Source organism: Camelina sativa, chromosome 16 (assembly GCF_030686135.1).
Source record: "Camelina sativa cultivar CO46 ecotype springtype chromosome 16, ASM3068613v1".
Classification (NCBI taxonomy): domain Eukaryota; kingdom Viridiplantae; phylum Streptophyta; class Magnoliopsida; order Brassicales; family Brassicaceae; genus Camelina; species Camelina sativa.
The window spans coordinates 9,218,827-9,245,645 of record NC_141895.1 but is presented as its reverse complement, the minus strand read 5'-3'; the positions used below and the strand labels follow the sequence as shown (position 1 = coordinate 9,245,645).

Here is a 26,819-nt window from a genome sequence, read left to right as displayed (position 1 = left end):
CGAAGACAAAAATAATACTGGAAACAATCAAAAATAGAAGAAGAAGAATTTTATCTTTCTCTACGGTGCAGCCGTGCGTTGTATTGCGGTCGATGAACTCATGAAAACTAGGTATATGTCCTGATAAAAAAAAAGTTTATAGAATTTTGAGTTTTAGACTTGAATCATTAATAATTTTAAAATAGTTGGACTTAACCTATATTAGCTTAAGCTTAAATTATGATATAGTTTACATTTAATTTTAGTTTATATTATAAAAAGAGTTCCGTCACACTTCAGCATGTAGCACAATAATTAATTATTATTATTTTATGAACTATATATATATATGATAACTAAATCCCATGCAATTTTTTTTTTCAGGATTTAGCATGTGGCACGTGCCACACAAACTAAATCGTACGTCCGCCCGACGTACGAATTTGATGGCTTCCAATCTTCCTATCATCATCTTCCTCGTACTCGTCTCTCTCGCTCTAATTTCCGGATATTCAACAACATATTATGTGTCAAAGTAAGAACATCTCATAATCTTATCGTTCACTTTTTTTATATTGGTTGCAACTAAAAATAAAAAATATTGGTTGCAACTAAATAGATACATATATTATTTTGCTTTCTTTATTTTTAGACATGAAGATGAAACTTATGTTATGGCTACGAATGATTATGGATCGGTTTCGACCGTTGTTGAAGATGTAGTCAAAGCTTCAGGTCCTCAAGCTCTCGATGGCTCTAAGGTGGTTACGAATGCAGCAGTTTCTAAGAGCTCTTCAAGCAAAAGTAAAAAAGGTTCTAAATTAAATAAAATTGCTTCATTTTATTTTCCTTAAATAGAGATTCTTAATCCTTTAATAAATTAAATTTCATATGATATAACAGACTTAAATAAATTGCAGGTTCGAAGAAGAAACGTAAGAGCAAGAAAGTAGGATCATTGGATGTTGATATCTTTGTCGATATCATCGTAGCAATTGTTGTTCTCATTGTGATCATTTGTGTTTGTGTCGGCATATACTTTTATTATCTGATGCCCAAAAAAAAAGAGGCTCAGTGTATATAATCACTACAAGAAATACTTGCATTGATAGCATTACATTATAGCACGATTTACTGCAATGCTATCGTAGATGAGTTAGTAATTGTGTTATTATAGCATAGCATTTTTAAAACGATGTGAAAAAAATTTTACTAACAGGGAAACTAAAGTCACTTAGTCCGCTCTCGAAGCTTTTGTGAGACCCACCAAATCAAACCCACAAATCGCTCTCTCAGACCCTCAAATTGCTTCACCAGGCACAAATTAAACTCGCCGGAAACACCCTTGAAAGTACCGGCGACAACCAAGCTTTTAGCCGCCGACCCTAATTTCGCATATCTCGGATTTGAGCTTGAATCGAAAGCATGTCTTGCTTCCTCTTACTCTTTCTTTCTTTCTTTTACTATGGGTTCTTTTCCTTTGATTGTAAACAACGATTCTATGTGATTTCATAGTTTTCCTCTTTTCTTTGCATCCATATGTTTCGATTGAAGCTCAAATATGTTTATTTGTTTCGATTCCGTCAAGAAATTGGATAAATTCACAGTTGTTTTGGACATGCTAGACATTTGCTCAATCTGTGTACTGTTGATTTGTTCATTATAAGGGCTTTGCGATTTTGTTTAAGTGTAGTATGTGAAAGGCTTTGCGATTTTGTTTAAGCGTAGTATGTGAAAATTAATTTCAAATAAAAGAACAAAAATTTAAGGTTATGTATCCGATTTAAGAACATTAGTTTAAGATCTGAGTTTTAGTTAGTCTATCCGAGTAAAGCTTCTCTACCATTTTTACATATAGGTTGTGTATCTAATTTAAGAACATGTTTTGATGATTATTTGTTTACCGTGATTGTTTCAAATCTGTTTATTTGTTTGATTTCCTCATAAATCTTATACTCTTGCTATACTTATGTTTTGCAAGTGTTGATGAGTGCAATAAAGGAGTTTTCAAGCTTTTCTTTATCTCCACTCACAGGACAGGTTAGTAGATTCTTTCTTCTTTCTTTTTTGTTGAATGTTGAACTTCCACACCCTTCTGATTGAAAGTTTAAAATATAGCACATGCTAGGTACAAACCAACTAGTATCACAGTATCCATTGGTAGGTTGAGAGTGTGTTTGTAAGTATGCCTGCCAAGCTGCTAATTTTACTCATGTTTATCCATTGTTGAATGTCTTCTCTGCATCACAGATTTAATTCATAGGCTTCTGTAGCATTTAAGTTGCAAGGTTATAATTTACATTCATGATTTCATTCTTAGACCTGTTTGATACAATGCAATGTCGAACCAACCTAATTTATTCATCATATAGTAATTCAAATATTCCTTTTTTGCAAGTCTTGCTGATTTCAATATTGGATAGCTGAAGCAACTCTACTATTTTGCTGAAATCATACGACAGGTTGGTACAATGTCTTACCTTGTTATGTTGTGTGTTTGATTTCTGATTCATTTATAGCATTACTGTGAATGTGTTTGTCTTGTTATTGTGGTTTATTTATGATAGTTTGTGTCTGAATGGTCTTTTGTATAAAGTGTTGTTGAAAATAACTATTGGTGTAGTATTGTTTTGGTTTCTGTTTTATTTGGTGTGATTGTTTTGAAAAATGTCTGATATGTCTTTGACATAGTGTACTGATCTGGTATATCTTTTTGAATTGTTGTCTATATTGATATATGCGATTTAGTTTTATACTGGAGTTATTTTGTTATAAGATTTCTTCATTAACTCTGTTATGATATGATATTAAGGATACTAAAGATATTAAGGATACTAAAGGTTTGAATTAAGCTTAGAACATATAATGCTGGACAAAAATTGGGTGCATCTTTCCAGGTATTATATGTAATTATATATATAGATGTTAAAGTTTTCAAAAGGTGTTTGTGGATTTTTTTTTTCTCTTCATTCTTAAATGAAGAGCTGATCCTGCTTATGTGAGAGGGGCTTCAAATTTTGTAAGAGATGTGGCTGCATCTTTGGGAGACGTTGATTTGATTATATGTTCTTGCATTGACTGTCGTAATATAGATCGTCACTCAAAAAGTGTTGTAGTTGATCACCTTGTTATAAGGGGAATGGATGAGGCATATAAGCTACAATCTGTATGGTATCATCATGAAGAATTGAATTCAGCGGTTGAAGGTGACAGTGACAGCAGATTCAACAAGTGGAATGATGAGATTTTTAGGTTATATGAAGCAGCTGATGAGTATATGGCTGACGAGTTTGGTAATATGGCTGACTTAGGTGATAGTGGAGAGGGTGAAGAGAAGAAAGAAGATGATTTTCTTGCAAAACTTGCAGATGTTGAAACACCCTTGTATCCAAGTTGTGTCAACCATAGTAAGCTCTAGGCTATAGTAACATTGTTCAGAATCAAGTCACAGAATGGTTGGTCTGATAAGAGCTTCAATGACCTGCTAGAAACATTGTCGAAGATGTTACCAAAGGATAATGTGCTACACACATCACTGTACGAGGTGAAGAAAATTCTGAAATCATTTGACATGGGTTACCAAAAGATTCATGCATGCGTCAATGATTGTTGTCTATTCAGAAAAAAGTACAAGACGCTTGATAAGTGTCCTAAATGCAAGACTTCTAGGTGGAAGACTAACATGCAAACTGGTGAAGTAAACAAAGGTGTTCCACAGAAAGTATTAAGATACTTTCCGATTATACCAAGGCTGAAGAGACTGTTAAGATCAGAGAAAATGGCCAAGGACTTAAGGTGGCATTTCACTAACAAGAGCAGTGATGGAAAACTTCGACACCCTGTAGATTCAGTTACTTGGAATCATATGAACGACAAGTATCCTTCTTTTGCAGCTGAAGAAAGAAACATCTGGCTTGGACTTTCCACAGATTGATTTATATAATCCATTCAATATGAAGAACACCAAGTATAGTTGCTGGCCTGTTTTGCTAGTAAACTACAATTTGCCACTGGATTTGTGTATGAAAAAAGGAGAAAATCATGCTTACGCTACTGATTCCTGGACCACAACAACCTGGTAATAGCATTGATGTATACTTAGAACCTCTTATAGAGGATCTAATTCATCTCTGGAACAATGGAGAGTTGATATATGATGCCTTCAGCAAATCTACTTTTACTCTGAAGGCAATGTTGCTTTGGACGATTAGTTTCAGAGGAAATAAGTCGTGGTTTGATGGTAAAGCTGAACGTGGGAGAAAGGGAAGGATATTAAGTGGCCAGGAAATTTCTCAAAACCTGAAAAATTTCAAGAATGACTTTGGAAATCTGAAAAAATCTGTCCGTAGGAGGAAAAGTACAGATTGTACTGGAATAATGTCTGATAGTGAGGATTTATCCACTGATTCATCTGAGGATGAAGATGAGGAAATAGAAGTAGACGAGGATGAGTTATCTAAATTTCGTTTTGTTCTTGTATGTGTTGGTTAGGATCTTCCGGTAAGGCATAACGTAGACGTAATGCATGTGGAGAGAAATGTGGCTGCAAGTATTGTATCTACTTTGCTACATATTATAGCGAAAACCCCGTGCTATAAATGTTCATTTTTCTTGTAGTGAATCAAAGGACAATTCTTGGATTCACCCTCTGTTAGTTAAGGAAACAAATTATTGATTAAGAAAACAAATTTTGTATATCCATTAATTTTAAAATTATTTAATATTATAGTTTTAAATTATAACATCTAAACTCAAATCACTCTTTTTATAAATCCAAATTAAAATATAATTTTCTTTAATTGTAAAATCTAAACCCTAACCACTATTTTATAAACCCAAACCGACATATAATTTTGATTAATTTTAAAATCTAAAACCCTAACCATTCTTTTGTAAACCCAAACGACATATAATTTCATTTAATTGTATAATCTAAACCCTAAACTCTAACCACTCTTTTGTAAACCCAAACCGACATATAATTTCATTTAATTGTAAATTTAAACCCTAAACGCTAACCACTCTTTTGGAAACCCAAACCGACATATAATTTTGTTTAATTGTAAAAACTAAACCCTAACCAAATTTTTGTAAACCCAAACCGACATATGATTTTGTTTAATTGTAAAATCTAAATTCTAATCATTATTTTATAAACCTAAACCAACATAATTTCCTTAATAAAAAATCTATAGAATTGGTTTCCTTAACTTGTTTTGTCTTTTTATTTTAATTTTGATTTATTTTATAAATATGATATGACATGACGTTTTGTTGTATTTTGATTGGTTAATTAAGAGGGGATGAATAAGAGTGGTTGAACCCAAGAATTTTTCATAATAAAAAGGTAACTTGCTATGTGCAACTAAACTCATTACATTCTCAGTAGGTTAGTTATTTATTAATGAATTGATAATACAATTTATTTAAACATAAATGGGTAATTGGAAACTCAGACTTCCAAAACAGAGGATTGTGTCTTAAACATCATCATCGCTACCATGTCCTCGAAGGAGCTAAAGTTTTTTGTTTTTGTTTTTTTTTTGTTTGGGGTATGTAAGTGATGTTTTCTTACTATTATGCAATGCTGAATTATTGTGTTCTTGTTATTTTTATTACTAGGATTCAGATCCACCGCGATATCGCGAAGAAGTATTTAAAAAAAAACTGATGTAAATTTTAAATTTTAAATTATATATTATTAAATCATTTAAAAGTAATAGAATAGTTTGAATACATTAAATATAAACTGCTAGTAAAAACACAACTATCAAATGAATCCTTATAATAATTTTTTTTTGCCAAAGAGACGCAACTTTGCAAAAAACAATGTTTAAAGTATTATAAATAGAAAATATTTTATGAAGAATTATGGTAAAGAGGTACAAGTAAAAAACTATTAAGAAAAAGTAATTCTAACTGAGAATATTGAACTAATGGTTGTAATGAGTAAATCTAATTTTCTAATAAATTATTATAATTATGAAATATATTTAATAATAGTAAAAATGTATCAGCAAAAAATTATAATTAAAATAAACAACTTCTAAAAAAGAAAGAAAATAATTTTTAATTTTAAAATAGTTTTTAGCGAAAGTTACAATAAATATACGCAAGTGTAAATTATATATTAAGTTTTATTAATTTTCTATATTCCTGTAACCAACAGTTTAAAATTTTAGTTAGATTATAGAATAATTTTGAATATTGATATTAATATTCAAATTATTTAGATTCAACATAAAACGGAAAATTTGTTTTAACGAACAATGATTTGTTAGTTATTGATGAAGAGACAAATATATAGAGCTCAAAATAAATGCCTATTTAAATAAACACACTTATTATAACAAAAAATTGTGATGAAAAAATATGAATAAAAGCTGGTAAAAGACACATCTCTACAATAAATAGATACAACTGTATGACTTTTAATATATATATATATATATATAAATGTTTTTGCAAAAAGATACAACGAAAAATCGTAAATGTTGTTCGCATTTATTCATATTGTTATTATTATATAGATTAAGTTTTACATATTAAAAAAAAAAAAAAAAATACTATCTCAATCATCATATTACATATTAGCTTATAAAAGGTGAAGAGAGAATAGATGTTTGCGAGTGACGAATGCATTGTAAAAGGTGCCAAAAGAATTGGCGGCATTAAGTGTTTAAAATTTAAAATTTAAAAATAGTTTACTAATTTTTTTGAATGATAATGTAAATGACTTAAGTGAAAGAAAAATGTTATTTTAGAAAAATACATCCACTAATGAACATATTATTAGCTTGAAAATTCGGCTTAACCCTTCGGCCATGTAATCGTAGTAAATACTACTCCTTCCCTTTTTTTTTACCTGTCAGGCATAATTTTTGTTTTAATTTACTTGTCATTTTTTGTTTTCAATGTATTTTTTAGTTGAAATTATCTTAGTTGTCCTTTGTTAAATAAATAAAATATTAAAGATTTATGAACTTTAATTATCAAGTATGGATATAATAGACTATTTATACATTTTCATAATACGTGTGAAGCATATTTAAACCCAGAAGAAATATAAGATAGAGACATTCATGATATGGTAAATAATTCTCTTACTTCGAGGGTAAAGCAAAGACATGGTTTATATTATTTAAAATAAATATCCTCTTTGGATTAGAATATACATATATATATATATAGATATTTACATTAAGTAATGTTCATACAACTCGATTATTTTTTTGCAATTCAATAAAAAATAATAATGGGTCTGATTGGTAACATAGTCAAAACTGTACAGAAAAGCTGTAAGCTGTTACGGAATAGTGCAAAGCTTTAAGAAAGCTGGAAATAAAAACTGTACAAAAAAACTGTAAATATCTATATATATATATATATGTACAAAAAAACTGGGAGTAGAACTTTTAATAAAGTTTTTGGTAAAATTTTTGTGATTGGTAAAAATTGAAAACAGTACCACTTATAAAGCTTTGTTTTGGTTACCAATCAAATCCAATATGTTAGCGTCAGAACTTAATGATATGATACATCTACAATCATGTCAATCATAAGTTAATGTTGTGCGAGGGTAATCTGCGCGGACTGTAAACCGAACGGTTAACACCAGCTCAATAAATTGAATGAGATATTTATTGATTGAAAATTTTGATCCAACAGTTTCTTTACAAGAATTACTAGCTTTCGTAAGGAAGAAACTAGGGTTTTCTTTGTAGCTGCTGAGTTTAGGGTTCTTGAGTACCAAAAAGAGTTATCTTCTCAGATGAAACAATCCGATCCGTTTTCAAAAAAGTAATATATCAATTCAAGCACCCATAATACTTAACTAACCAACTTACCAAACAACACAATCCAACCAACAATAAAACAACAATCAGCCAACAACATGCACAACAAAAGCATAAACAACTTAATCATCTCCAACATATCAACAACTGGTGTCGGTCGACAACACCACCAGACTGCACCACTTCTGCAACGCGACTCCTTTCTCGACATCAGATGGTTTCTATCGACACCTGAACTTTGCAACATCTCCATTGACGATCTCCTCCATCAATCAATCCTAAATATCCACCGTATCATCTTCCACGACAATACATCCAAGAACAGCCACACAAATCCACACAAACACCACAAAAGCACACAAAACATAAGGAAATCAATCAAACAATCACCAAAACAAATCACACAAACCCAAATTGCTCAGATAAGGCATGGTCATACACTCACCTTGATTTAGAAAGAGATTTAGGACCAAGATAAGGAACAACACCACAACAATCTCCCTGACACCAACAACCATGAAACCTCCTTCTCTACTCTTTAACAACCCCCAAAAGATCCTTATGTTTCTCTTAACTTTCCTCAAAGCTCCCATTGCTCTCATGATCAAACTCACAATCTCTCTCTCTCTCAAAAGCGACAAACACCACTAGCGCAAGGAAAGAGGCTGCTCACGCCTATAAAAACGAGACTTAGGGTTGCAAAACTCAAACCAAGCTACACCAGACGATTACAAAATAACCCGTATAACCACAATTTGATCGACACCCACCCAAAATTTGATCGACAGTAGCCTTGTGTTGATCGACACCCACCCAAAATTGGGCTCGGGATGTTACATCAGAGCCTTCTCGTCTCCTATTTATACGCGAGAAATCTAACTTCTGATATATATATATAGGGTTTTCTTACTCCGTTAAGGAAACATTCCATCTCTCTTCAAGTAGCGAATATCTTCTATCTATTTAGCTTTATTCTTCCCTTACTCCTCAAGTCGATGAACAATTTGGTTGATCACCTGAGGAGACAAACTTCAACGTCCTTCCTTAACTTAACTGGCCTTACGGGCAAAGCTTCTTGTCTATCCAATCGAATCCGATATGTGTTGGTTTACTTTGGGTTAACCGGGTGGTGCTAAATCACCGTCCTACAATAGGTCCCCCCAAGTTCGTTGAGAGGAAATGGAACTCGGAGCTCGGGAAGTGAAAGAATCCATTAGCTCGGTGTAAACAACAAAAATCCGGTTCTTGACATGTGTTACTTCCTCGAACTGATCAATTAATCATCTCCGATGAGACTTCTTTGTTGTCGGGTAGTGATAACCCTTGATGTGCCGTTACCCAGCTACTAGTAGGCGCATCACGGGTGTGGCGATGTCCATAATTGTTTTTGGATTTAGAGAGTCACCTTGATTCTGCGTCAGCCGAGATCTTCAAAATCGACACGAATGTTCTCTCGATGATTGGGTTCAGGATTCAAATTTATTAGAAAAGCGTCCACTCCACCCAAATAAAATCCTTTCAGGGGCCCTCCTAGCGTAGCAACATCTTCCGTCAAGAAGTCAGTTAGTGACTTGCTCAAAGTCTATGGGTTCTCCAACCAAGGATTCCATTACATAGTTCCCGGAGTTGAAAAACGATCTTGGAATCCTCTGAATTGCTATGTTTTTCTATACAAAGCTTACTTCATCCATTACTCTTAGGGGTTTGTAACCGTAGAGGGAGTCTGATTTGCCAACTTAGTCTTGCTTCTGTTTGCGACATAGTCAGGTTGATACTTTGGGAGCTGAGGTTGAGATTAAGATTTGCTCCGGCTTCTTCGAGGAGGTTATTTAATTGAAGAAAATGGATAGTGCTTCTATGCTTTGATGCGTCCTTACTAGACCGTTGTCTTCGGATCCAAAACAAGCTAGGTCAATAACTAGGAAAGAACTTACCTCAATGTCCGAGATGATTTTTTTGGCTGGTTTTAGAAAAGGATCCTAACTCGAGCTTCACCAAGTGAGATGGGTGGCGAACTAGGGTTTTATTAGTGTTACAGCTGCACCTTGTCGAGACTGCTTACGTACAAGTGAGAAGGAATCAGAACCAAAGATGGTGTTTGAGGTCTTTTGTGGGAGTCTGCCCTCTTCAGTGAAGTGTCTTCCTCGTTACATAGAGAGGCTGCTTCTAAAATATGTTTATTTTCCTTGTTCCCCAGGGGAAATATTCCATTTTCCCCGTTATTGAGAATATTTGGGTAGATTTGATCCAATATTTTCCATATACCCTTATAAGATGGTTTACCGTCCGATTATCGAGGATGAGTTGATCGGGCTTAATAGTTTCCAAGCCAATAAGCTAGTTGACCGAATCTGGTGTATCTTGGTCTATCTCCAGTTAACTGGATAGTTCTAAATCACCCTCCAGCAATAAGTCCCGCATGTTCGATGAAGGGTGAAATCTTTTCTTTCTCAAGGTTCCCTGAGAAGCTAACTTTGCAATGCGAGATGCAAGCTGCGAATGAGCTGTATATAAACTGCAAAGTAAGCAAGCTGCATACCAGCTGCGAGATAAGAAAATTGCACGAGAGCTGTGAGATAAGCGAGCATGGATGAGCTGCTAGGTAATTAAACCACTAATGAGCTGCAAAGTAAGCAAGCTACATGAGAACTGCGAGATAAGCTTTGAACGACCTGTGAAATAAGTAAGCTGCAAATGAGCTGACTTGGTGCAAGAAGAGTTCTCGGCTTATCTTCCAAGTATTCATTCTTGTAGTTGCGAGCATCAAGCTCGACTTTTCTAAGGATGCGACACGTGTACTCGACTTTAGAGTGTAGCCCGATACGAGAGGAGCTTGGCATTATCAGTTAGAACTTGATATAGTGCTTGACGGAGGCGGAGATGGTGGAAGAGATGAGATCAGAACTCTTGTTTTGACGGCGAAGTTGTTCTTTACAACTCTTGAATTCTTCGAGGTATGGCTTTTGAATTTGGTGTATTGACTTTTGAGTTTAGCCCATCAAGGTCGGACGTAAAGATTCCTTTAACGAGCATGTACTGGAATATTTAGTTGCCGTGAGGTTTATCAAAAGTCTTGAGATGTGATTTTTGCAGAATTATCTTTAAAGTTTTTCAAAAATCATTTTCTCCCACATGTTGGGGTTTTATAGCGTTTTGACCTTTACTTTATTTTTTAAAAATATTGGATCTATTCAATACACGCTTGCAAGAAATAAGACTTAAACGAAATTTTTTGATAGAATTCTTTTTTTATTCGATTGGTATGTTTTAGGTTTGTACAATTATGATTTTATAGTACACTAAGTAAAAAAATACTTTGAGATTTCCTCTATTCTATGCTTTAAAAACCCATATGATCATAGTGTTTTTGAAAGATCAAATTAAAGTTGTATATGCACAATTATATTTAAAGGCTCGTGGCCAGTGCTTAGGAATCGTCAACGTTCCTACAAGCGTAGTGAAGAACCCTTTGCCACTTTCTTCCACGATTTATATGCCTTAATTTTCCAATAATATAAACAATCATAGCCCACATCTACGTATTATATGCAGATAGATAAGTAGATGTAAAATACATCAACAAAGGAGCTCTTCAAAAAAATTGTTTTCAAATTCAGAAAATGTATTATGATTCTTGAAACATAAAGAGAGCCGAACAATCGTTGTGGTTCTAATCTTTTTGTCTGGCTTATTGATATGCTCAAATTGTAATACCCTAATGATACTAACAGCCTTACAGTTGTAGTATTTTAGGGGTCGAATCCACAGAGACTCTAGATCACACAATAGACTTATTAATTTTTTAACTATGCTAAATCAAAATATTAATTTAAAAACAATGCAGAAACAGAATTAAAAAGTGTTGTAAATTCAGGAATTAAAAATGCTAGGTCTAGGGAAATTCTCAGAAATTTATGGAATATTAAATCAATTAATAAATTAGGATTCAATCAATTAAAATCAGATCTAAAACTCTAAACACAATTGTAAAATAATTCAGTTCTCACTGCAAATATTATCTAAATTTAAAACCCGAAAATCGAAATCTCTTTGTCAAATTCAAGGTTAAAAATCAGCTTTAAAAATAAGTTTAGATTGTTCACAAAATTACAAAATCAAATCTCTTTGTAAGAAGTAATTTTGCTCATCAAAGGTTTTATCAGGAAAATCAATTATATTCTCATATCAATCAATAATCCTAAGATCCAAATCCAGATGACTAATCAAAGATCTAGCATTAAGAACAGCCAAAGATGAAGATCACAAAAGATAATGAATCCTAACTAATAACAGATCTAATAAACCATAAAGACCCTATGAAAAACCCTGAACCTAACAAGAGATCTACTCAGACATGATCAATGAAACAAAAACCATGAATAAAATAGATATCATTAAGAGATTAAAAGAAGAAGTAAAGGAGTTCTGAATCTTCTCTGAAGGAGTCTTGATTCTTTTCTCCAAAAGCTCTCTAAAAATCTCTCAGGGTTTTCTCTCAAAAGTTGCAGGGAAAAATAAAGCTTAGGTCTAAACAATGACCTAGAAATTCTATTTATATTCCTAAAACACGTTCATGGACTAATGAAGCAAATATGGAAAACTTTGGGGCAGATTTGTAAAACTTCCATGGCTCTTCTGTCGCTAAAAGGGGTGTTGACCGACACCATCACTCTTGATTGTCTCCAAGTTGATTTCCTCCAGATTATTGCTCCAAAATGATCCAAATAGCTCCACTTTGCTCCATTCGTGCCAAAATATTAGAAAACCTGTAAAGACTCAAAAACATCCTAGAAAACAAATCAAAAGACTCTAAAAGACTCCTTATATCATGGTAAAAAACCGCAAAAACCATGATATATCAACTCCCCCAAACTTAGCATTTGCTTGCCCTCAAGCAAAACATAAATTTAGACCTGTGAAAGAGGTTTGAAAACATAGAAACTCATTTTCTCTCTAAGGTAATGCCATGATCATTCAAACCATAATCCATATGCTTAGCAAATATATCCAAATCTAACCACCATGTACTTCTCCGTTGACATTCGTAGCATCCCAAATTCAAACCAAATTCCACTACTTTCTCCATTAAACCTTCATCGGTGGGTCTCATCAATTTGATCAATATCAAGAACCTTCTAGACTCATTCCCGTAATATACCATAACAAGCAAGATATAACTTTTACAACATGTGGTACTCTTTCTCTCTCCCAGACTTATTCTATTCTTATCCTCCTTTGAGCTTTGCTTTGCTGTTTTTTTTTTGTTTTTTTTTCTGATTCAAAGGTGTAGGCGAATAATGGGGTCATCGGTAATTTATCTACCCCTCGCTTCCAAGCTTTGTGTGATCATTTGACTCAAGAGTAGAATAATGAGGTCATAGGTAATTTACCTCCTCCTCTAAACTGATCAAAATCATCTCATCTTTTATTCTCTTGTTTTTTTTCTAACAAAACTCTCAGGAGTAATCTTTTCAACTTAAATAAGGGAGAGGAGTACCATTTTCATTTGAAAATCTAACTCGTCAGGCATGAACAAGGAGTCAAGCTCTATGAACATCAATCTCCTTGATGAGGTAAAAAGAAAAGTGCATAAGTTACCTCAGGCTTTTATGGATTCTGTTGGAAATTTGGATGTCTCTGGTTTACTGGTCAGCCATTGAATTTTTCATTAGTCGGATTAGTGGATTCAATCTGCAACATTAATCAACCAAGGCAATACACCTAAAAAGAAAAATTATAGTCCCCAACACAATTTTGAAAAATTTGACTCAACAAAAAATAATCGGTTTTGACACACTAAAAACAAAAACTCTGTTAGTAGTTAGTACTAACCTCCCCCAGACTTAAACGACACTGTCCCCAGTGTTTTCAAGTAAGAGGAAAGCAAAAAGAAACAAAAACTTATTGAAAATTGTAATGAAAAGATGAACTGTTCTCGGGATACCAGTTGGTGTCGACCGACACCATTTCAGTGTCGATCGACACTCATCACGAATGGTGTTTTGTTAGTCGAAACTCCTTGTTAGTTGCAGTTAGTTGTGTTGATGTGTTGTTGGATCAATCCTTGGATGATTATTCTGTTAAGAAGCACTCAAACACAAGTTAAAAGCAACATGATAGATAGATAGTTCATAATTTCAAACAAATTTCAAACACAAATTGACTCAATGCAAAAAGAAAAATGACTCAAAAGGAAAAGAAAAACCTAGAAGTGGGTTGCCTCCCACTAAGCGCTTGTTTTCAATCATTAGCTTGACTGTGTTGAAGCTCAGGCATCGGGTGGAGCAGAATATGGCAATGCATGCTTCCGAGAGAATGTCCTCTTCATCCAAGGTGGTGTATAAGCAGTACAAGAGTGAGGTCTACCAAGGACATGAGGAACAGGACCATGGTGGGATTTAGGGATGGGTTTGCTTCTTTTATGTCCTGCAAAATCATCAACACAAGAAACAAGCGCTCTACGATAATCTCGTGGCTTGGTTAACTGCAAAACTGTTTTTGTATCTTTGAAAGTCCTATTGATGAATGGAGAAGGTTTGGGTGAAGAAGATGCATACCTGGGCTTTACCTGTGGGTTCTTGACTGTGGAATGGTTAGATTCCAGGTTTACAACTGGTCTAAGACTTGCAGCTAAGGAATCAACTCGAGAATCTTCGGTTTTGGACAAGTCTGGGTCGACTCGTAGAGGTGTGTCGATTGATGCTACAACTACATCGATCGATGCTAGGCCTGCAACTCGTGTTTCTTCAACGATTCTACAACTAACCTCAGCAATCCGTCTTTCCAATACAAAAACGTCATCTACCAACGACTTGTCATGGATCAGAACCTCATCATGATCTCTAGTACTGACTAGATGATCTCCACTCCAATCTTCAAGCTTAACAGCTTGCTTGCTCACTTTCTCAGCAGTCTCCAACTCTTTGACATACCCAGCAGTAATGTCATCATGAAGTTCTATGAGCGGATCATCATCAGAAGCAATTTCCACAGAAAATGTCTGACCATCAATAGTAGGAGCTCTTCTCAGCTTGTCCATCTCAAAGTTCATGACCAAATCATCCACATAGAGATATGTGTCCCTTGTTAACATCAATAATGGCACTGTAGCCAAGAAAAAGCGTCCTAAGATAAGAGGATCACTAGGCTGTTTGTCATATTCCAACACCACAAAATCAGTGGGAATCATGCAATCTCCAATCAGAATCAGAACATCTTCTAAGACCTTCAGGAATCCTTCTAGATCGATCAGCTAAGATAAAAGAGATCTTAGTTGGCTTGAAATCTGTCATCCCAAGTCTCACCGCAACATAATGTGGCATTAAATTGATACTAGAACCGAGATCACAAAGTGAGTGAGCAAACTTTCCTGCAGAGATAGAGCAATCAAGTACAAAGCTTCCAGGATCTGGTAATTTCTCTGCAATTCTACTCTGAATCATTGCACTCACTTTCTCAGATACAACCACTTTCTCTTTCCTCTCTTTCCTTCTCTGTGGAGGCTGATTCAAGAGAATTGAGCTGACATCCTTGGTTAGCAAAGCTCATTCCTCAGGACTCAAACCATTAGTGACCATCCTCTTCACATACCGCTTAATCCCAGGAGAAAACTTGACTGAATCAATCAAAGGCATCTCAATTATAGCCTTGCATCATAGCCTTGCACTCTTGAAAAGCCATGGTGTGTACAATCCCTTTGATATGCCTTGAATCTTACCCAAGCTGCCTTGAAAGCTTCATCTGGTCTTTGCTTGAAGGAGGACATCTTGACTCTTAGCTCATCGGACATGGCATCATCATAAAAGTAGTTGAGAAAAGCCGCCTTCACTTGTTGCCTAGAGGTCAAAGAACAGGCTGGCAAATGTTTCAACCATTGAGATGCTTCTCCTGCAAGTGAATATGGGAAAAGCTTGCAGTAGATGTAGTCTTCAGTTACTCCATTGGCCTTGATACTAGTCACCAAGTCTTCAAAGTGCTCAATATGGTCCAAAACCTTCTCATTTGGCAGGTTAGAGAAAGGTCTTTGTCCAATTAGCTGGAAGTATGCAGGCTTCAGCTCAAAGTCCTTCCTAGGAAATGGAGGTGAAACAATTGCAGAGCGGTTTTCATACATCAAATCAGTTCTGTTGAAGTCTGCAATAGTCCTGATCAGATCCCGGTTTTGATCCTGTCTTCGAACGGGGTTGTGGACGTGGTTGGCAGCTCCACGTACGTCTGCTGGAGGTGGGTGTCGATCGATACCCTCTTGTTGGCGTCGATCGACACCAAGGTTATGTTCCTCGTCGACAAAAATCTCAGCACTCACATTCCCCTCAGCATCAAGCTTTTGGCCCTGCTCATTGTGCAAGTGGCCCTCTTGATCTCTCAACACACCAGCTTCATCAACTCTCAGAATGACCGGATTGACCATCTTCGCTGATTTAGCTGCTTTTTGGTTTTCACGCTCAAGTCTTCCTAGCTCTTGGTTCGAAAGCGTCACAACTGGAGCAGTCTTATTGTTCCTAGTGTTAGGCTTAGGAGGCATGCACTTGAAACACCAAAGAGAAAAAAAAAGTAAAAACGTGTAAGTAGAAAATAAAAATAAAAATTTAGACGAAATTAAAAACTCAAATCTAATGGTAGATCAAAGAGTCCCCGACAACGGCGCCAAAATTTGATATGCTCAAATTGTAATACCCTAGTGGTACTAACAACCTTGCAGTTGTAGTATTTTAGGGGTCGAATCCACGGAGACTCTAGATCACACAATAGACTTATTAATCTTTTAATTATGCTAAATCAAAATATTAATTTAAAAACAATGCAGAAACAAAATTAAAAAGTGTTGTAAATTCAGGAATTAAAAACGCTAGGTTTAGGGAAATTCTCAGGAATTTATAAAATATTAATTAAATTAATATATTAGGATTGTATCAGTTAAAATCAGATCTAAAACTCTAAACACAATTGTAAAATAAAACAGTTCTCACTGCAAATATTACCCAAATTTAAAACCCTAAAATCCAAATCTCTTTGTAAAATTCAAGGTTAAAAATCAGCTTTAAAAACAAGTTTAGATTGTTCACAAAATTACAAAATCAAATCTCTTTGTATGAAGTAATTTCGCTCATCAAAGGTTTTATTAGAAAAATCAATTATAATATCATATCAATCAACAATCCTAAGATCTAAATCCAGATGACTAATCAAAGATTTAGCATTAAGAACAACCAAGGATGAAGATCATAGAAGATAATGAATCCTAAATAATAACAGATCTAATAAACCATAAATACCCTATGAAAAACCCTGAACCTAACAAGAGATCTACTCAGACATGATTAATGAAACAAAAACCATGAATAAAATAGATATCATTAAGAGATTAAAAGAAGAAGTAAAGGAGTTCTGAATCTTCTCTGAAGGAGTCTTGATTCTTCTCTCTAAAAGCTCTCTAAAATCTCTCGGGGTTTTCTCTCAAAAGTTGTAGGGAAAAATAAAACGTAAACAATGACCTAGAAATCCTATTTATATTCCTAAAACACGTCCAGGGACTAATGATGCAAATATGGAAAACTTTGGGGCAGATTTGTAAAACTTCGAAAACTTGGCTCTTCTGTCGCAAAAAGGGGTGTCGACCGACACCAAGGGTGGTGTCAAACGACACCAAGGGTGGTGTCAAACGACACCAAGGGTGGTGTCGAACGACACCATCACTCTTGATTGTCTCCAAGTTGATTTCCTCCGGATTATTGCTCCAAAATGATCCAAATAGCTCCACTTTGCTCCATTCGTGCCAAAATCCTTGAAAACCTGTAAAGACTCAAAAACATCCTAGAAAACAAATCAAAAGACTCTAAAAGACTCATTATATCATGGTTAAAAACCGCAAAAACTATGATATATCAATTATAAATCGAGTGAGTGATGCGTAGACTCATCCACAATTATCACTGAACACCAGCATTTATGAAAAAGAATAGTATATGGATAGGTCTATTATTGTATAAGAGTGTACATGCCAGAGTGGTTATCGGGCATGACTAGAAATCATGTGGGCTTTGTCCGCACAGGTTCGAATCCTGCCGTTCACGTTTTCATTTATTGTGCGTGTAAGTTCTAAAATTGTGTATTTTTGGGTTGTAGGGATTTTAATGGTTTTCCGTCATCGAATTTTTATGTAAAATATAATTGTGATATGAAAATGCAACACAACATGACAACGTTAAATTTACTGATTAACTCACCTTTTTTTACTACTCTTTTACGTACTTTTAAAATCTATTAGAAGTACTATGTCGAATCATCTTCATGCGCATAATCTTATAATAACAACGACCTTAGCTCAGTTGGTAGAGCGGAGGACTGTAGTAGACGCAGATTATCTTTAGGTCACTGGTTCGAATCCGGTAGGTCGGATCTTATGGGTTAAAGCCTTTTTCATTTTGTGTATTCTAAACTTATGCAAATCTTTGTATTCATAGATTATTTAGAAAAGTACACATGCATCAAGTATAATACAATCCGACATTAGCTCAGTTGGTAGAGCGGAGGACTGTAGTTAAAGTAGAATATCCTTAGGTCACTGGTTCGAATTCGGTAGGTCGGAATTTTCTCCCATATGTTAGGTTTTTATAGCGTTGTGACCTTTACTCTTTTTTTGAATATTGGATCTAACCAATGCACGTAGGCAACAAAAATAACACTTAAACAAAAGCTTTTGATCCAATTCTTTTTTTACTCGATTGGTATGTTTTAGGGTTATACAATTGTGATAGCATAAGAAATGATTTATAGTACAGTAAGTAAAAAATACTTTGAGGTTTCCTCTATTCTATGCTTTAAAAACCCATATGATCATAGTGTTTTTATAAAAAACAAATTAAAGTTGTATATGCACAATTATAATTAAAGGCTCGTGGCTAGTGCTTACGAATCGTCAACGTTCCTACAAGCGTTGTGAAGAACCCTTTGCCACTTTCTTCCACGATTTAAAAGCCTTAATTGTCCAATAATAAAAAACAATCATAGCCCACATCTAAGTATTACATGCAGATAGATAAGTAGATGAAATATACATCAACAAAGGAGCTCTTCAAAAAAAAAAAAATTTGAATTGAGAAAATGTATTATGCTTCTTGAAACATAAAGAGAGCCGAACAAGCGTTGTGGTTTTAATCTTTTTATCTGGATTATAAATCGAGTGAGTCATGCTTAGACTCATCCACAATTCTCACTGAACACCAGCATTTATGAAAGAGAATATTATATGGATAGGTCTATTTTTGTATAAGAGTGGACGTGCCGGAGTGGTTATCGGGCATGACTAGAAATCATGTGGGCTTTGCCCGCGCAGGTTCGAATCCTGTCGTTCACGTTTTCATTTATTGTGCGTGTAAGTTATAAAATTGTGTATTGTTGGGTTATAGAGATTTTAATGGTTTTCCGTCATCTAATTTTTATGTAAAATATAATTGTGATATGAAAATGCAACATAACATGACGACGTTAAACTTACTGATTAACTCACCTTTTTTCTACTACTCTTCTACGTACTTTTAAAATCTATTAGGAGTACTATGTCGAATCATCTACATGCGCATAATCTTATAATAACAACCGACCTTAGCTCAGTTGGTAGAGCGGAGGACTGTAGTAGACGCAGATTATCTTTAGGTCACTAGTTCGAATCTGGTATGTCGGATCTTATGGGCTAAAGCCTTTTGCATTTCGTGTATTCTAAACTTATGCAAATATTTGTGTTCATAGATTATTTAGAAAAGTACACATGCATCAAATATAATACAATCCGACCTTAGCTCAGTTGGTAGAGCGGAGGACTGTAGTTGAAGCAGAATATCCTTAGGTCACTGGTTCGAATCCGGTAGGTCGGAATTTTCTCCCACATGTTGGGTTTTTTTAGCGTTCTGATATTTACTCTTTTTTGAATAATGGATCTAACCAATGCATGCTGGCAAGAAAATAAGACATAAACAAAAGCTTTTGATCCAATTCTTTTTTTACTCGATTGGTATGTTTTAGGGTTATACAATTGTGATAGCATAAGAAATGATTTTATAGTACACTAAGTAAAAAATACTTTGAGCTTTCCTCTATTCTATGCTTTAAAAACCCATATGATCATAATGTTTTTATAAAAAACAAATTAAAGTTGTATATGCACAATTATATTTAGAGGCTCGTGGCTAGTGCTTACGAATCGTCAACGTTCCTACAAGCGTAGTGAAGAACCCTTTGCCACTTTCTTCCACGATTTAAAAGCCTTAATTTTCCTATAATATAAACAATCATAGCCCACATCTAAGTATTACATGCAGATAGATAAGTAGATGTAATATGAATCAACAAAGGAGCTCTTCAAAAAAATTGTTTGCGAATTCAGAAAATGTATTATGATTCTTGAAACATAAAGAGAGCCGAACAAGCGTTTGGTTTTAATCTTTTTATATGGATTATAAATCGAGTGAGTCATGCTTAGACTCATCCACAATTCTCACTGAACACCAGCATTTATGAAAGAGAATAGTATATGGATAGGTCTATTTTTGTACAAGAGTGGACGTGCAGGAGTGGTTATCGGGCATGACTAGAAATCATGTTGGCTTTGCCCGCGCAGGCTCGAATCCTGTCGTTCACGATTTCATTTCTTGTGCGTGTAACTTATAAAATTGTGTATTGTTGGGTTATAGAGATTTTAATGGTTTTCCGTCATCTAATTTTTATGTAAAATATAATTGTGATATGAAAATGCAACATAACATGACGACGTTAAACTTACTGATTAACTCACCTTTTTTCTGCTACTCTTCTACGTACTTTTAAAATCTATTAGGAGTACTATGTCGAATCATCTACATGCGCATAATCTTATAATAACAACCGACCTTAGCTCAGTTGGTAAAGCGGAGGACTGTAGTAGACGCAGATTATCTTTAGCTCACTGGTTCGAATCTGGTAGGTTGGATCTTATGGGCTAAAGCCTTTTTCATTTCGTGTATTCTAAACTTATGCAAATCTTTGTGTTCATAGATTATTTAGAAAAGTACACATGCATCAAATATAATACAATCCGACCTTAGCTCAGTTGGTAGAGCGGAGGACTGTAGTTGAAGCAGAATATCCTTAGGTCACTGGTTCGAATCCGGTAGGTCGGAATTTTCTCCCACATGTTGGGTTTTTTTAGCGTTCTGATATTTACTCTTTTTTGAATAATGGATCTAACCAATGCATGCTGGCAAGAAAATAAGACATAAACAAAAGCTTTTGATCCAATTCTTTTTTTACTCGATTGGTATGTTTTAGGGTCATACAATTGTGATAGCATAAGAAATGATTTTATAGTACACTAAGTAAAAAATACTTTGAGCTTTCCTCTATTCTATGCTTTAAAAACCCATATGATCATAGTGTTTTTATAAAAAACAAATTAAAGTTGTATATGCACAATTATATTTAGAGGCTCGTGGCTAGTGCTTACGAATCGTCAACGTTCCTACAAGCGTAGTGAAGAACCCTTTGCCACTTTCTTCCACGATTTAAAAGCCTTAATTTTCCAATAATATAAACAGTCATAGCCCACATCTAAGTATTACATGCAGATAGATAAGTAGATGTAATATGAATCAACAAAGGAGCTCTTCAAAAAAATTGTTTGCGAATTCAGAAAATGTATTATGATTCTTGAAACATAAAGAGAGCCGAACAAGCGTTTGGTTTTAATCTTTTTATATGGATTATAAATCGAGTGAGTCATGCTTAGACTCATCCACAATTCTCACTGAACACCAGCATTTATGAAAGAGAATAGTATATGGATAGGTCTATTTTTGTACAAGAGTGGACGTGCAGGAGTGGTTATCGGGCATGACTAGAAATCATGTTGGCTTTGCCCGCGCAGGCTCGAATCCTGTCGTTCACGATTTCATTTCTTGTGCGTGTAACTTATAAAATTGTGTATTGTTGGGTTATAGAGATTTTAATGGTTTTCCGTCATCTAATTTTTATGTAAAATATAATTGTGATATGAAAATGCAACATAACATGACGACGTTAAACTTACTGATTAACTCACCTTTTTTCTGCTACTCTTCTACGTACTTTTAAAATCTATTAGGAGTACTATGTCGAATCATCTACATGCGCATAATCTTATAATAACAACCGACCTTAGCTCAGTTGGTAGAGCGGAGGACTGTAGTAGACGCAGATTATCTTTAGGTCACTGGTTCGAATCTGGTAGGTTGGATCTTATGGGCTAAAGCCTTTTTCATTTCGTGTATTCTAAACTTATGCAAATCTTTGTGTTCATAGATTATTTAGAAAAGTACACATGCATCAAATATAATACAATCCGACCTTAGCTCAGTTGGTAGAGCGGAGGACTGTAGTTGAAGCAGAATATCCTTAGGTCACTGGTTCGAATCCGGTAGGTCGGAATTTTCTCCCACATGTTGGGTTTTTTTAGCGTTCTGATATTTACTCTTTTTTGAATAATGGATCTAACCAATGCATGCTGGCAAGAAAATAAGACATAAACAAAAGCTTTTGATCCAATTCTTTTTTTACTCGATTGGTATGTTTTAGGGTTATACAATTGTGATAGCATAAGAAATGATTTTATAGTACACTAAGTAAAAAATACTTTGAGCTTTCCTCTATTCTATGCTTTAAAAACCCATATGATCATAATGTTTTTATAAAAAACAAATTAAAGTTGTATATGCACAATTATATTTAGAGGCTCGTGGCTAGTGCTTACGAATCGTCAACGTTCCTACAAGCGTAGTGAAGAACCCTTTGCCACTTTCTTCCACGATTTAAAAGCCTTAATTTTCCTATAATATAAACAATCATAGCCCACATCTAAGTATTACATGCAGATAGATAAGTAGATGTAATATGAATCAACAAAGGAGCTCTTCAAAAAAATTGTTTGCGAATTCAGAAAATGTATTATGATTCTTGAAACATAAAGAGAGCCGAACAAGCGTTTGGTTTTAATCTTTTTATATGGATTATAAATCGAGTGAGTCATGCTTAGACTCATCCACAATTCTCACTGAACACCAGCATTTATGAAAGAGAATAGTATATGGATAGGTCTATTTTTGTACAAGAGTGGACGTGCAGGAGTGGTTATCGGGCATGACTAGAAATCATGTTGGCTTTGCCCGCGCAGGCTCGAATCCTGTCGTTCACGATTTCATTTCTTGTGCGTGTAACTTATAAAATTGTGTATTGTTGGGTTATAGAGATTTTAATGGTTTTCCGTCATCTAATTTTTATGTAAAATATAATTGTGATATGAAAATGCAACATAACATGACGACGTTAAACTTACTGATTAACTCACCTTTTTTCTGCTACTCTTCTACGTACTTTTAAAATCTATTAGGAGTACTATGTCGAATCATCTACATGCGCATAATCTTATAATAACAACCGACCTTAGCTCAGTTGGTAAAGCGGAGGACTGTAGTAGACGCAGATTATCTTTAGCTCACTGGTTCGAATCTGGTAGGTTGGATCTTATGGGCTAAAGCCTTTTTCATTTCGTGTATTCTAAACTTATGCAAATCTTTGTGTTCATAGATTATTTAGAAAAGTACACATGCATCAAATATAATACAATCCGACCTTAGCTCAGTTGGTAGAGCGGAGGACTGTAGTTGAAGCAGAATATCCTTAGGTCACTGGTTCGAATCCGGTAGGTCGGAATTTTCTCCCACATGTTGGGTTTTTTTAGCGTTCTGATATTTACTCTTTTTTGAATAATGGATCTAACCAATGCATGCTGGCAAGAAAATAAGACATAAACAAAAGCTTTTGATCCAATTCTTTTTTTACTCGATTGGTATGTTTTAGGGTCATACAATTGTGATAGCATAAGAAATGATTTTATAGTACACTAAGTAAAAAATACTTTGAGCTTTCCTCTATTCTATGCTTTAAAAACCCATATGATCATAGTGTTTTTATAAAAAACAAATTAAAGTTGTATATGCACAATTATATTTAGAGGCTCGTGGCTAGTGCTTACGAATCGTCAACGTTCCTACAAGCGTAGTGAAGAACCCTTTGCCACTTTCTTCCACGATTTAAAAGCCTTAATTTTCCAATAATATAAACAGTCATAGCCCACATCTAAGTATTACATGCAGATAGATAAGTAGATGTAATATGAATCAACAAAGGAGCTCTTCAAAAAAATTGTTTGCGAATTCAGAAAATGTATTATGATTCTTGAAACATAAAGAGAGCCGAACAAGCGTTTGGTTTTAATCTTTTTATATGGATTATAAATCGAGTGAGTCATGCTTAGACTCATCCACAATTCTCACTGAACACCAGCATTTATGAAAGAGAATAGTATATGGATAGGTCTATTTTTGTACAAGAGTGGACGTGCAGGAGTGGTTATCGGGCATGACTAGAAATCATGTTGGCTTTGCCCGCGCAGGCTCGAATCCTGTCGTTCACGATTTCATTTCTTGTGCGTGTAACTTATAAAATTGTGTATTGTTGGGTTATAGAGATTTTAATGGTTTTCCGTCATCTAATTTTTATGTAAAATATAATTGTGATATGAAAATGCAACATAACATGACGACGTTAAACTTACTGATTAACTCACCTTTTTTCTGCTACTCTTCTACGTACTTTTAAAATCTATTAGGAGTACTATGTCGAATCATCTACATGCGCATAATCTTATAATAACAACCGACCTTAGCTCAGTTGGTAGAGCGGAGGACTGTAGTAGACGCAGATTATCTTTAGGTCACTGGTTCGAATCTGGTAGGTTGGATCTTATGGGCTAAAGCCTTTTTCATTTCGTGTATTCTAAACTTATGCAAATCTTTGTGTTCATAGATTATTTAGAAAAGTACACATGCATCAAATATAATACAATCCGACCTTAGCTCAGTTGGTAGAGCGGAGGACTGTAGTTGAAGCAGAATATCCTTAGGTCACTGGTTCGAATCCGGTAGGTCGGAATTTTCTCCCACATGTTGGGTTTTTTTAGCGTTCTGATATTTACTCTTTTTTGAATAATGGATCTAACCAATGCATGCTGGCAAGAAAATAAGACATAAACAAAAGCTTTTGATCCAATTCTTTTTTTACTCGATTGGTATGTTTTAGGGTCATACAATTGTGATAGCATAAGAAATGATTTTATAGTACACTAAGTAAAAAATACTTTGAGCTTTCCTCTATTCTATGCTTTAAAAACCCATATGATCATAGTGTTTTTATAAAAAACAAATTAAAGTTGTATATGCACAATTATATTTAGAGGCTCGTGGCTAGTGCTTACGAATCGTCAACGTTCCTACAAGCGTAGTGAAGAACCCTTTGCCACTTTCTTCCACGATTTAAAAGCCTTAATTTTCCAATAATATAAACAGTCATAGCCCACATCTAAGTATTACATGCAGATAGATAAGTAGATGTAATATGAATCAACAAAGGAGCTCTTCAAAAAAATTGTTTGCGAATTCAGAAAATGTATTATGATTCTTGAAACATAAAGAGAGCCGAACAAGCGTTTGGTTTTAATCTTTTTATATGGATTATAAATCGAGTGAGTCATGCTTAGACTCATCCACAATTCTCACTGAACACCAGCATTTATGAAAGAGAATAGTATATGGATAGGTCTATTTTTGTACAAGAGTGGACGTGCAGGAGTGGTTATCGGGCATGACTAGAAATCATGTTGGCTTTGCCCGCGCAGGCTCGAATCCTGTCGTTCACGATTTCATTTCTTGTGCGTGTAACTTATAAAATTGTGTATTGTTGGGTTATAGAGATTTTAATGGTTTTCCGTCATCTAATTTTTATGTAAAATATAATTGTGATATGAAAATGCAACATAACATGACGACGTTAAACTTACTGATTAACTCACCTTTTTTCTGCTACTCTTCTACGTACTTTTAAAATCTATTAGGAGTACTATGTCGAATCATCTACATGCGCATAATCTTATAATAACAACCGACCTTAGCTCAGTTGGTAGAGCGGAGGACTGTAGTAGACGCAGATTATCTTTAGGTCACTGGTTCGAATCTGGTAGGTTGGATCTTATGGGCTAAAGCCTTTTTCATTTCGTGTATTCTAAACTTATGCAAATCTTTGTGTTCATAGATTATTTAGAAAAGTACACATGCATCAAATATAATACAATCCGACCTTAGCTCAGTTGGTAGAGCGGAGGACTGTAGTTGAAGCAGAATATCCTTAGGTCACTGGTTCGAATCCGGTAGGTCGGAATTTTCTCCCACATGTTGGGTTTTTTTAGCGTTCTGATATTTACTCTTTTTTGAATAATGGATCTAACCAATGCATGCTGGCAAGAAAATAAGACATAAACAAAAGCTTTTGATCCAATTCTTTTTTTACTCGATTGGTATGTTTTAGGGTCATACAATTGTGATAGCATAAGAAATGATTTTATAGTACACTAAGTAAAAAATACTTTGAGCTTTCCTCTATTCTATGCTTTAAAAACCCATATGATCATAGTGTTTTTATAAAAAACAAATTAAAGTTGTATATGCACAATTATATTTAGAGGCTCGTGGCTAGTGCTTACGAATCGTCAACGTTCCTACAAGCGTAGTGAAGAACCCTTTGCCACTTTCTTCCACGATTTAAAAGCCTTAATTTTCCAATAATATAAACAGTCATAGCCCACATCTAAGTATTACATGCAGATAGATAAGTAGATGTAATATGAATCAACAAAGGAGCTCTTCAAAAAAATTGTTTGCGAATTCAGAAAATGTATTATGATTCTTGAAACATAAAGAGAGCCGAACAAGCGTTTGGTTTTAATCTTTTTATATGGATTATAAATCGAGTGAGTCATGCTTAGACTCATCCACAATTCTCACTGAACACCAGCATTTATGAAAGAGAATAGTATATGGATAGGTCTATTTTTGTACAAGAGTGGACGTGCAGGAGTGGTTATCGGGCATGACTAGAAATCATGTTGGCTTTGCCCGCGCAGGCTCGAATCCTGTCGTTCACGAT

At 34.6% G+C, this 26,819-nt stretch overlaps 8 non-coding genes and 1 pseudogene across 8 annotated transcripts; all 9 read left to right on the top strand.

Annotated features, from left to right (window-relative positions):
* Positions 1–653: 653 nt before the first annotated feature.
* LOC147925354 (uncharacterized) lies at positions 654–4,470 on the top strand (annotated as a pseudogene).
* Positions 4,471–15,448: 10,978 nt separating this feature from the next.
* On the top strand, positions 15,449–15,555 carry LOC147925353 (small nucleolar RNA R71). Its single transcript, XR_015585571.1, has one exon. It is a non-coding gene; the product is annotated as a small nucleolar RNA R71 (small nucleolar RNA).
* Positions 15,556–19,049: 3,494 nt separating this feature from the next.
* On the top strand, positions 19,050–19,131 carry TRNAS-AGA (transfer RNA serine (anticodon AGA)). The gene has a single exon. It is a non-coding gene; the product is annotated as a tRNA-Ser (tRNA).
* A 432-nt stretch (positions 19,132–19,563) lies between these two features.
* TRNAY-GUA (transfer RNA tyrosine (anticodon GUA)) lies at positions 19,564–19,648 on the top strand. Its single transcript is given in 2 exon segments — positions 19,564–19,600; positions 19,613–19,648. It is a non-coding gene; the product is annotated as a tRNA-Tyr (tRNA).
* Positions 19,649–20,844: 1,196 nt separating this feature from the next.
* Positions 20,845–20,929, top strand: TRNAY-GUA (transfer RNA tyrosine (anticodon GUA)). The gene is given in 2 exon segments: positions 20,845–20,881; positions 20,894–20,929. It is a non-coding gene; the product is annotated as a tRNA-Tyr (tRNA).
* Positions 20,930–22,125: 1,196 nt separating this feature from the next.
* Positions 22,126–22,210, top strand: TRNAY-GUA (transfer RNA tyrosine (anticodon GUA)). The gene is given in 2 exon segments: positions 22,126–22,162; positions 22,175–22,210. It is a non-coding gene; the product is annotated as a tRNA-Tyr (tRNA).
* A 1,196-nt stretch (positions 22,211–23,406) lies between these two features.
* Positions 23,407–23,491, top strand: TRNAY-GUA (transfer RNA tyrosine (anticodon GUA)). The gene is given in 2 exon segments: positions 23,407–23,443; positions 23,456–23,491. It is a non-coding gene; the product is annotated as a tRNA-Tyr (tRNA).
* Positions 23,492–24,687: 1,196 nt separating this feature from the next.
* Positions 24,688–24,772, top strand: TRNAY-GUA (transfer RNA tyrosine (anticodon GUA)). The gene is given in 2 exon segments: positions 24,688–24,724; positions 24,737–24,772. It is a non-coding gene; the product is annotated as a tRNA-Tyr (tRNA).
* A 1,196-nt stretch (positions 24,773–25,968) lies between these two features.
* Positions 25,969–26,053, top strand: TRNAY-GUA (transfer RNA tyrosine (anticodon GUA)). The gene is given in 2 exon segments: positions 25,969–26,005; positions 26,018–26,053. It is a non-coding gene; the product is annotated as a tRNA-Tyr (tRNA).
* Positions 26,054–26,819: the final 766 nt, after the last annotated feature.